This window comes from Pyrus communis, chromosome 12 (genome assembly GCF_963583255.1).
Source record: "Pyrus communis chromosome 12, drPyrComm1.1, whole genome shotgun sequence".
Taxonomy (NCBI): Eukaryota; Viridiplantae; Streptophyta; class Magnoliopsida; order Rosales; family Rosaceae; genus Pyrus; species Pyrus communis.
In genome coordinates, this window is record NC_084814.1 from 5464291 (window position 1) to 5475588 (window position 11298).

Here is an 11298-nt window from a genome sequence, read left to right on the forward strand (position 1 = left end):
ATATGGATATGTGGTTAATAATATCATAGCCCTTACATAATTTTCACAAATAAAACTGAATTTGAAAAGTTTTAAATTCAAGAATGAACCTGGGTATTTTTTTGCAGATTGAAATTTTACAGAATAGATTGAAATTTTATGCTTCCCCATATCCTAAAATCATTTACATGCGGCATTGATTAAAATGTGTGTAGAACGTTCCAAAAAGTTGAGTGTATACATCCATTATTGGTGTGTGTTACTGTTTGTTCATGCTTCTATAAATTGGATTAAGTTCGGGTGTTCCTAGAATCCTACCTGTTTAAAAAGCTATTAATTAATTTATAACCATTTTGTTTCAAAAGCAATGAATGCTAGAGATTCGGATTCAGTAAACCTTAGTGATGAGGAGTCCGTGGAGATTATAATGGGAACAAAAAAAGATCTTGGAAGCGAAAGTATAGACAATACAAATACGAGTCTTGCAAAGAAAAAGGCTAGAGCAATCAATTTAGGTAAGCGAAAACTTCGATCTCCTATTTGGAACACTTTCAATAAACTGGATACTATTTTTGAAGATGGTAAAAGTCGTGCTGAATGCAAAGATCGTAAGAAAGTAATGATAGATGATAGCTATCATGGGACAGGTAATATGAAAAGATATTTGAATACATCCCTGCAAAGAATAATGTTGAATTGTTTATGTTGGCATCTGAATTGTGTTCCCAAAAGTTTGATCCTGTGGTATTTCGTGGCTTATTAGTAGAAGCAATCATCAAGCATAATCTTCCTTTTAGTTTTGTTGAACATGAGGGAATTAAGGCTTTGTTTGCATATGCATCTCCTGATATTAAGCTACCATGTTGAAATACTATCAAAGCTTGTGTGTTAAGGATGTTCAAAACGGAAAAACAAGCACTGCATAATTTGTTAGGCTTGGTTGAATGTAGAATTTGTTTAACATTAGACTTATGGTCATCTCAGTGCACTATGGGTATCTTGCACTTACTACCCACTTTGTAGACAATGATTGGAAATTGAATAAAAGAATTATAAGTTTATGTCACATGCCTCCTCAGCATACTGGTGTTGCATTATGTGAGAAAATAAGTGTGTTGGTAACTGAGTGGGGGATTGCGATGAAGTTATTTTCTATTACTTTGGATAATGCTTCTTCAAATATTTGTTTTGTTAACATTTTGAGGAATCAATTAAATATTAGAGTCTTCTCTTGATGAATGGTGACTTCTTTCATATGCGTTGTTGTGCTCATTTTTTGAATTTGATAGTCCAAGATGGACTTAAAGAAATTGATTTTTCGGTGGCAAAAATTCATGAATGCATCAAGTATATAAAGGGTTCTAAGGCTAGGAAACTGAAATTTCATTAATATGTTAGGCTAGTAGGGATATTGGATAGTAAGAGAGATTTGAGACAAGATGTCCCTACTAGATGGAACTCAACCTATCTTATGCTAGATAGTGCCATTTTCTATCGATATGCTTTTATTAATTTAGGATCGAGTGATTCAAATTTTGAAAGTTGTCCTTCTTCTGAAGAGTGGGATAAAGTGGTGAAGATTTTGAAGTTTTTGGGGTACTTTTATGATGTTACATGCTTATTCTTCCCTAAAGTAATTGTAATTCAACTTCAAATTAAGGTAGCCATTGATGACTATGATGGTTTCATGAATAAGATGGGGGGATTATATGGACATGAAGTTTCAGAAGTATTGGTCAGATTATAGTTTGATTATGTCAATTGCAATCATCTTGGATCCTCGTTATAAGCTACATTTTGTGGATTGGGCTTACACAAAGCTTCATGGCGTGAATTCTATGGAATATAATAATGTTTATGGCACATTGACTGCTCCTTTTAATGTGTACTCAGAAATATTTGCTCATCTTAATTATTCAAATATTCCAATGAACTCGACGCTTAATCATCAAACAAAAGGTGGAGATGCTCTATTTGAGGTAACATAAAGTTTGTATTTTCCTTTTTATACATAGTACTTTAAAACTATTAATATTATATTTGAAATTGGGTTATGCATAGTTTTTATGAAGTTTTTATTTTTTATATTTTTTTATGATGTAGGATTTTGATAATAATTACAATGGTCCACATTCAGTTGAAAAAAGTGAATTACATAAGTATTTGGATGATAAAAGACTAGATAGAAGACAAGATATAGATGTTTTTTCTTGACGGCAAATGGAGCGTTTTCATTATCCAATACTTTCTCAATTAGCACGAGATGTGTTAACAATTCCTATTTCAACTATTGCATCATAATCTGCTTTTAGTATTGGGGGTAAAGCGCTAGATCAATATCGTACTTTATTGTTGCCAGACACGATTCAAGCTTTGTTATGTACACGAGATTGGCTTTTTGGAAAAGGAGGTGGTATATCATTTATATAATATAGAACTATTTTTTATTTATTTTCATAATTATTTTTAGTACCCATAATTTGAATGGTTTACAATGTTTGATTTTTATATGTTTAGTTTATGCGGAAGCAAGTGCTAATGGGGAAAGCCTCACTGAAAACATCGTCAATATAACTCTTGAAGACAATATATCAAGCCAAAGTTCCAATACTATTTCCCATGGTGGTTGAGGAAAATTGAAGGGTTTGATTGGAAGAAATGTGCAAGGTTCCAATGTTCTAATGTTCCAATGTCCTTAATTTTGCAAATCTTTTGAACATTTGATATTTTGTAATGTTCTAATGTTTTTTATTTTATTTTTTATTATGCTCTTATTTTGGGAATGTAAATATATACTTAAAAGAAAAGTGCGTTTTTATGTTTTGGATGTGACAATATGGTATGTATATACTTATTTAGTATTATGGTTTTCATTTGATTATTTATTGGTTTAAAATATATTTTCCTTAATGGGTAACTGGTTGGATCATATTACTTGTTAATATTATCGGGTCGATTTCGGGTCAGATCATTTTACCTGTTTATTTTAACGGGTGTTACACGACACGACCCATTAAGATATTGGGTATGACACGAAAATGACACAAGCACGGAAAACACAACACGAATGTCAGGTCCATCTGCCATGATCTTCCTTCGAAGACTTATGCCTGAAGCATGTCAAATGGACGTACCTCATTGTCGAGGACTCCATGACTCTTTGACTCGCTATAGACTGTTTCAAATCATGCAAGGATGAATTCTTGCCCAAACCAAAACATGATTGAACGCCTTTTACGTCAATGAATAGGTACAATTTTGAAGTTTATATCCGATCGAATTTTGACTAGAAGAAAATCTTCCTCGTCCTTCTATATCTAAACTGCTCCTAAAGTAGCAGTATAGAGAGTGGAAGTTTATCAAATTCTCAGATTTGATTACTACCACACCTTTTTTCCTTGAAGCAGCTTGGCTATGATTATCGGAGGTTATCTGTCATTTTCGTTACCCACCGTTTCTTTTGGCTGCCATTTGGTAGCCGAGGTAGCCTAGGCTGCTTGTCAGCGAGCTATACAGTCTATTCTTTGGCACCGACGTTTCTACGATTTGGACAACGTAGTATATACACAGGTAAGGGAGTTGTAGCTATACCAACGCTGGTTGTGTGCCTCATGTGGCTTGAAGGTTTGCTAGTTCGTAGGTGAACTTGAGCTGCCAGAGTTGCGCGCATAATCTTCATTGTAAAATGGCACGTTAAAATCAAGTCGTCGTCTGGCTGAAGATGGTTTACTATCCTGTATTTGAAGGCTGAGCCTATCAAAGACTTTCAGGAGTTGGCATGCACCGAGCATTTTTTGGGATTTGCTGTAGTTGCAGATGCCAGTTGTGGTACTCCAGCCCAAAGTTTCTTTTCATTCGGCTCAGTTATGATGACATTTGATTTACACCGACTACATAAAACCATCGGCCCGTCAATTTCCTCCGTATTGGAGTTTGACATTAACTCAACATAAGCTGGGTTTGCAATGTATTTGGGTGGCTCGTTGGAAGATAGATCAATTTTCAATCATGGTTGAAAGTTCCGCTTAAAAACGAACTGTTTTGGGATGAACTCGGCTTTTCCTTTTTCCTTGTCCTTGGGTAGATGAGCATCTACCATGCTTATTGTCACCAAAGGGAAAAGATTGACGTAAACAATCATTTGTTTCTCAGGAAACTTGAGTTTACCATTGTCGATCTATCTCTGGATGGTGTTGCGAAATATGACATAATTATTTGTTGTATGCTTGTTCGAGTTGTGGTACTTGTAATACGTTTTTCCTTTCAAATCTTCAGCCTTGGGGATATTATGTCCTGGCCGAAGTTTGACAATTTTTGCAAGCAACAATTGGTCAAAGATGGCATCGGCCTTAGTGATGTCGAAAGTGTAGACTTTCGACGTTTTGGTGGCGGTTTCCACAAGGGCCAAGTGGGTTTTGACATCATTAGAATCAACGTGAGCCAATGCTTTTGTATACATACAGTTTGTCAATTACTATCTCGACCACATCTATACTGGCATATTGGGATTCCTTGCTTTCTATTGATGCATAACTTACCATCGGGTTCTTGTAGATCGTCCCTCGGGTTAGGGATTTCAAGATTTTCTCTTCTTGAAGCAAGTAATCATATTGCTTAACATGTTGAGCCAATTTGTACATATCTCGGAAGTTTGCCCCCAAGAATTTCTTTTTGTACTCCACATCCAGGCCATTCAAGGCAATCCTAACTAACTCGACTTCGGGGAGTGGTACTCGTTACCTGTTTCTGGCCAATTTAAACCTTGTAAGATATTCCATTGGTGACTCGTCAGATGCTTGAGCCATCCTAGCCAAAGAAGAAACTGACATTTCCATCCTTAGTCGATAAAATTGCTCATGAAATTTCTCGACTAATTCCTCCCAGCTTTGGATGAAGTTGGGTGGGAGGTTGATGTACCATGAGAGTGCTGAGCAGGTTAACGAGAAATTGAACAGTCGTAGTTTATGAAAATCATTGTTAACATCTCCATATTGAGCAGTGAATCGAGTCACGTGTTCTAACGAAGACAATGCCAATTCTCCAGCGAAAAGGCTAAAGTTTGGAATCTTGAATCCCTTAGGATATTCGAACCTTTCTACAAAGGCTGGATATAGGTGAATGAATTTTGGGAACTTCGGCCCCTTTTTTAAGGATGAATCAATCCTTCACAGGACTTCGACCATGTCAACAGACGCCGTTTTTGCTCTTTGGTCAGTTATGTTCGATCCATTGCTTGATCTACTACTTTTCTCTAAGTCAATCATTTCAGCCGAGCAGATCCTGTCTCGGCCTGTACTGCTGGCAGGGGGTTATTCTTTAGAATAGGCTGACTGGCTTGATCGACGAGTCCAATGTCATGGACTTTATTGACAAGAACTTTGAGCAATCTATTGTGTACAATGTTATTATCATGCATCTCTTTAAGTATGTTTTTTACCTCTCAGCTGAACATTTGCTCAAACTGTTGAGATTGCTCTTCAAATCGTTGCTGGAGAAAAGATCTAGATGGTGGATCGTAGGCCTCATCATCGTCCTCGTCACAATCCTCCACTAGTCCTTCAACAAAAATGCCTTTTGTCATTTTAGTGAGGATTTTTGTATCACGAGTCATCATGTCCTAGGCTTTGGACTGTAGGTGGAAGATTAGTCGTTGACTTACTCATGGCTATTTTTTTTTACCGTGTTTCAATGGTCATGAACTTTGTAGTTTTAGCACTGTGTCCCACTAGGCATGCCAAAATATTGGTCCTAAAAACTACCAAGCTTACATGGCGCGCATGCTGAGCTACTAATAAGCTAACTACGTCCTTCGGTTATGTGCGGGGTATGCCAACCCGTCGGCCGAGCTTGGCCGGGGAGTAAAATATGTTGATATGGTGTTGGGCATGCTACAGACTTCTTGATCTTGCGACTGTAGCCGAGGAAGGAACACGTCTCGGCTTTTAAGTTCTAGAGCTTGAAGACAAGGTCGCTAGTTTCTTCGAAGTTCGCAAATCATCGGCGTCGGGTTCGGTCTCGGTAATTATATTCGTGAGAGTATAAGTACACGAATTGGCACCAAACTGTATGGACACAAATACTTGAAATAAATAAATGTCTTGATTGTAAAAGTGGTTTAGCCGTCGGATTGCCGAACTATAAAATGTACTTGCAAATATCCAATCATAAAACTCAGCTTTCAACGTGCCGAGCCTAGTAACCTGGTAACAACTCACTTCGCCGAGAAGGATGATGAGATGACCTCTACCAACAAGGACTCGAAAATCCTTGTCGACCGAGACTTAGATAATAACCAGTTGGCCTTGAAGCAGTGCTGTCTATCCAAACTAAATGTGTTTTTTGATCAGCTGATTCTACGATCCCAGTGTTGTCTATCCAAACTGAAGATGTCGCCGGTTGCCTTCACAGTGCTGTTAATCTAAACTGAAGATGTGTTAGCGAGAAGAAATAAGGAAAGGATAAAATCCCAAGGTTATTGAGAAGCTTTGCGCATGGCAATTTGTGTGTTGATTTGGAGGGGCTTGAATGATGCACTCCCTTCTCTATTTATAGCAGTGCACCCCCTTCATGGCCGAACTAGAACTGCACTCAGATTAGAACTCCTCAACCCATTCTGATTAGGTTTCGGTTAATCCTAACCCCAATAGGACTTTGAGCCAAGCTCCTTAACGATCCAAGTTCATCTCCTAATTTTAAGCATCTTCAGCCTCAAGACTCCTTGTTGCACTAGGGTTCGACTACCTTATCCTTGTCTAATCCTCCTTGCAACATGATTCAGTCGACCTTGACCGAACAACCCATGATAAAATTCTAGATGAATACTACTAGGCCGAGAATAATTCCAAGCTCAGCCGAAAATATTATTTTGGGCCCAAACAACATGATATAGAGAAGGAATTATCCAGATTGGTTAACTTTTTTGCTCTTTCTTTCTACATATTGCACTCTAACTAAAGAAGAACAAAAAGGTGCCACATAATGGTTGTAAAACCACACTAATTAATTACTTAGCCTTCCAATATTCCATATTTGAGCAGGGAAGAAATAAACGCGTAGAGTATGTAACAATACTGACATACTGCAGAGCTTAAAAAGGTAAAGGCTACTTCTTCTGTTTTGCAATGTCACCAAAGTAAAGGTAAAGTTTGCCGGCCGACTACTCATATCTCAACAGAGGCTAGGGTTCTTGACTACTTTGTTTGTCTCAAATTTATCCTTTGACCGAGATCCGATCCCTTGCATTTGAGCTTTTTTTCTTCATCTCTCACGTAATTGTTGACTTAAAAAACTACTAAGCTTGTGTGGCACGTAAGCCGAATAGCTGATAAGCTAACTACGTCATTTGGTTAAATGCAGGGCATGCCATCTCGTTAACCAAGCTCGATCGATGAGTAAATGAATGTATGGTGGTGGTGTCGAATGCGCTGCTAACTTCTTATCCGAGCGATTGCAGTTGAAGAAGAAATTCATCTCGGCCTCTGGGTTCTAAAGCTTGAAGACAAGGCTACTAGTCGCTGCAGAATTCAAGGATCATCTGCACCATGCTCAGCTGCTTCAATTATATTTGTGCAAATATAAGTGCGCCGAATTGGTACCTGACTGTATGAACATAACTACTCAAAATAGATAAGTGTCTTAACTGTAAATATGGTTCGGACGTTGGAATGCTGAACTCTGAAATGTACTTGTGAATATCCAATCATAAAAGGGTTCCACTTTCAATGTGCCAAACAATGTAACATGGTAGTCAGTGTTCTAAAAATCGGCCTAGGCGGTGAAGACTCGTCGTGATTTAGGGCAAATCGTTTCGAAAAATCATTCTGGAGCTAGGCGACCGCCTAGGCAGGCTAGGCGGCACCTAGGCGACCGGTCCTAGGCAGCTCCTAGGTGGATTTGGTTTTCTTTTATTTTTTATTTTTATTAATTGTGTGCTTTTTTATTTTTTTAGTTTCAAGGTGGTATACTTAGGGAAATGGTGTACCTAATTTGCAAAGGATGGATTGACTACAAGTTCATCCAATTGTGAAATGAATTGGAGAACTTTTGAGGGGATACATACAAAAAAATAAAAAATAAAATAAACTAGATACAACAAGTTAAATAGTTTAGTCTATGTCCAATCCAATGCAAATATCATGAATAAGAAGAATTTAGTCTATCATCCAAAAATACTCCTCATTATGATTATACGCTTATGGTTTTTAAAATATTGAACTTGTTGGATGGATGTGCTTTGTGTATTCTTCAAAGCCCTATTCCAAGAAGATTGATGCTTTGAAGATGCCAAGGGGTTATCAGCCCCCAAAATTCATGCAGTTCGATGGAAAAGGCAACCCGAAGCAACATGTCGCCCATTTCATTGAAACTTGCAACAATGCTGGGACAGAGGGAGACTACCTCGTCAAACAGTTCGTGCGTTCTCTGAAAGGAAACGCCTTTGACTGGTACACCGACCTCGAACCCGAGTCTATAAACAATTGGGATCAGCTAGAAAGGGAATTTCTCAACCGCTTCTACAGCACTCGTCGCACTGTGAGCATGCTGGAGCTGACCAGTATGAAACAGTGGAATGATGAACCTGTCATCTACTACATCAATAGATGGCGTTCATTAAGCCTGGATTGCAAAGATCGGCTTTCTGAAACCTCCGCCATTGAGATGTGCATTCAAGGCATGTAGTGGGGACTACACTACATCCTTCAAGGCATCAAACCACGAACATTTGAGGAGTTAGCCACCCGCGCCCATGATATGGAGTTAAGCATCACCCATCATGGGAAGAAAGAACAGATCGCTGACTACAAGAATGACAAAGTTTTGGGGCCAAAGGTGGATAAGGCTGCGTGGAAACCCATCAAGGAAGTAATGACGGTCAACACAACTCTAGTCAAAATTCATACACGAGGCAAGGCGATTCAAACCGAAGCTTTTCGTGATCAAGAGATACGTAGACGCACTTTGAAGGAGCTTGAGGAGAAGACTTATCCATTCCCCGACTCTAACATGGTTGCCATGTTGAAAGACTTACTTGACAAAAAGGTGATCGACCTACCTGAGTGCAAATGGTCGGAAGATATGAACCGTACTGACAGTCCAAGGTACTGTAAATTCCACCGCTTCATTGGTCATCCGACGGAAAAGTGCTTTGTGCTAAAAGATCTCATCATGAAGTTGGCTCAGAAAGGGATCATCGAGCTAGATCTTAATGATGTGGTGAAGTCAAACTATACCACCGTCACTTCTAGCTCTTTGAACTCAAAATCTTCACCTCAACCGCTGGGGGCATGCTCCAAAACCATGTCAGTCAAGTCAAGTGAAGTTGAAGGATGGACTTATGTCACTCCAAAGAAAATGCACAAGAAACATAGGTCTCCTCCACAAGTTCACCAATCGGAAAGGGGGCAAAGCAGCTACCGTCAACCTTCAAAGCTACATGAAAATGTTGAGGATGATGAAATTATGACACAAAGATCGTCCGTTGCCATCACGATGCGCGATTTCTTCCCCAAAGACTTCTTCAATCACCCAGTCAAGGCTCCTTCCTATGAAGATTGCGAGGAACGCCTCTCCCAGATCGCTTGACAAATCCACAACAACAACCAAACGCTCCTTGCCTGCACGAGCTGAAACTACAAACGGCACCAAACGCTCCTTGCCTGCATAAGCTGAAACTACAAATGGCACCGAAAGTTCCTCGTTCGCACGAGCCTAAAAGGTGACAACAAACGTTCCTTGCCTGCATGAGCTGAAACTGCAAACGGCACCAAAAGCTCCTTGTCTGCACGAGTTGAAACTGCAAACGACACCACAAGCTCCTCGTTTGCACGAGCCTAAAAGGCGATAACCAAAAGCTCCTTGCTTGCACGAGCTGAAACTGCAAACGGCACCAAAAGCTCCTTGCTCGCATGAGCCTAAAAGGCGACAACAAACGCTCCTTGCCTGCATGAGCTGAAACTGCAAACGGCACCACAAGCTCCTCGTTCGCACGAACCTAAAAGGCGACAACCAAATGCTCCTTGCCTGCATGAGCTGAAACTGCAAACGGCACCACAAGCTCCTCGTTCGCACGAGCCTAAAAAGCGACTAACCAAACGCTCATTGCCTGCATGAGCTGAAACTGCAAACGGCACCAAACGCTCCTTGCCTGCATGAGCAGAAACTGCAAACGGCACCAAAAGCTCCTTGTCTGCACGAGTTGAAACTGCAAACGACAACCAAAGCTCCTCGTTCGCACGAGCCTAAAAGGTGACAACCAACGCTCCTTGCCTGCATGAGCTGAAACTGCAAACGGCACCACAAGCTCCTTGCCTGCACGAGTTGAAACTGCAAACGGCACCAAAAGCTCCTCGTTCGCACGAGCCTAAAAGGTGACAACCAACGCTCCTTGCCTGCACGAGCTGAAACTGCAAACGGCACCAAAAGCTCCTCGTTCGCACGAGCCTAAAAGGTGACAACAAATGCTCCTTGCCTGCATGAGCTGAAATTGCAAACGGCACCAAAAGCTCCTTGTCTGCACGAGTTGAAACTGCAAACGACACCACAAGCTCCTCGTCTGCACGAGCCTAAAAGGCGATAACCAAAAGCTCCTTGCTTGCACGAGCTGAAACTACAAACAACACCAAAAGCTCCTCGTTCGCACGAGCCTAAAAGGTGACAACAAACGCTTCTGGCCAGCAAGAGCATAAACTGTGTACGGCAAAATCATCATCAAAAAAAAAAAAAAAAAAAAAAAGAGGGCAACAAAATTATTGCAAAGAAGAAAATAAGGGAAGGAGAGGCGACACAACCACCGATTCAAAAAATTGAAGAGACACCACTCTTCAAATCTTAAAAGCCGGATTTTCCTGCGTAAAGTTCAGCAACGCTCTTCAGACACAATCTCGGCTTTTCAGATAACACGTGCAACTTTGTCAAAGATCTCTAACAAAGTTGAAAACGCGTGGAGGTCATTACCCCAATTACCACACTTTTACCGACAAGCGTGGGTGACAAAGCCGCATACGCACTACTACTTGCCATTAAAATTTCTATATATGGCAAGGCATACATCCAAAAACGCATGACTCTTCTTTACACTAAAGCTGCCAAGCATAGATGAATTGCTAAGAAGTGATGCCTTGAAAGACCATTTAAAGGCAAAGGGTTGCGCACCACCTCGGCTATGTAAAAGAAACAAGCAGAGAAGAATGCGGTACAAGGAGCTGGAACAAACTGCTGGAGCACGACGCATTCCCCTGCAGCACCATCCAGACATAAGAGTTTAAGTCAAATTCAAGCTCGACATCATTGTTCTAATCAAAGAGCTCGAGAAGCCTCAAC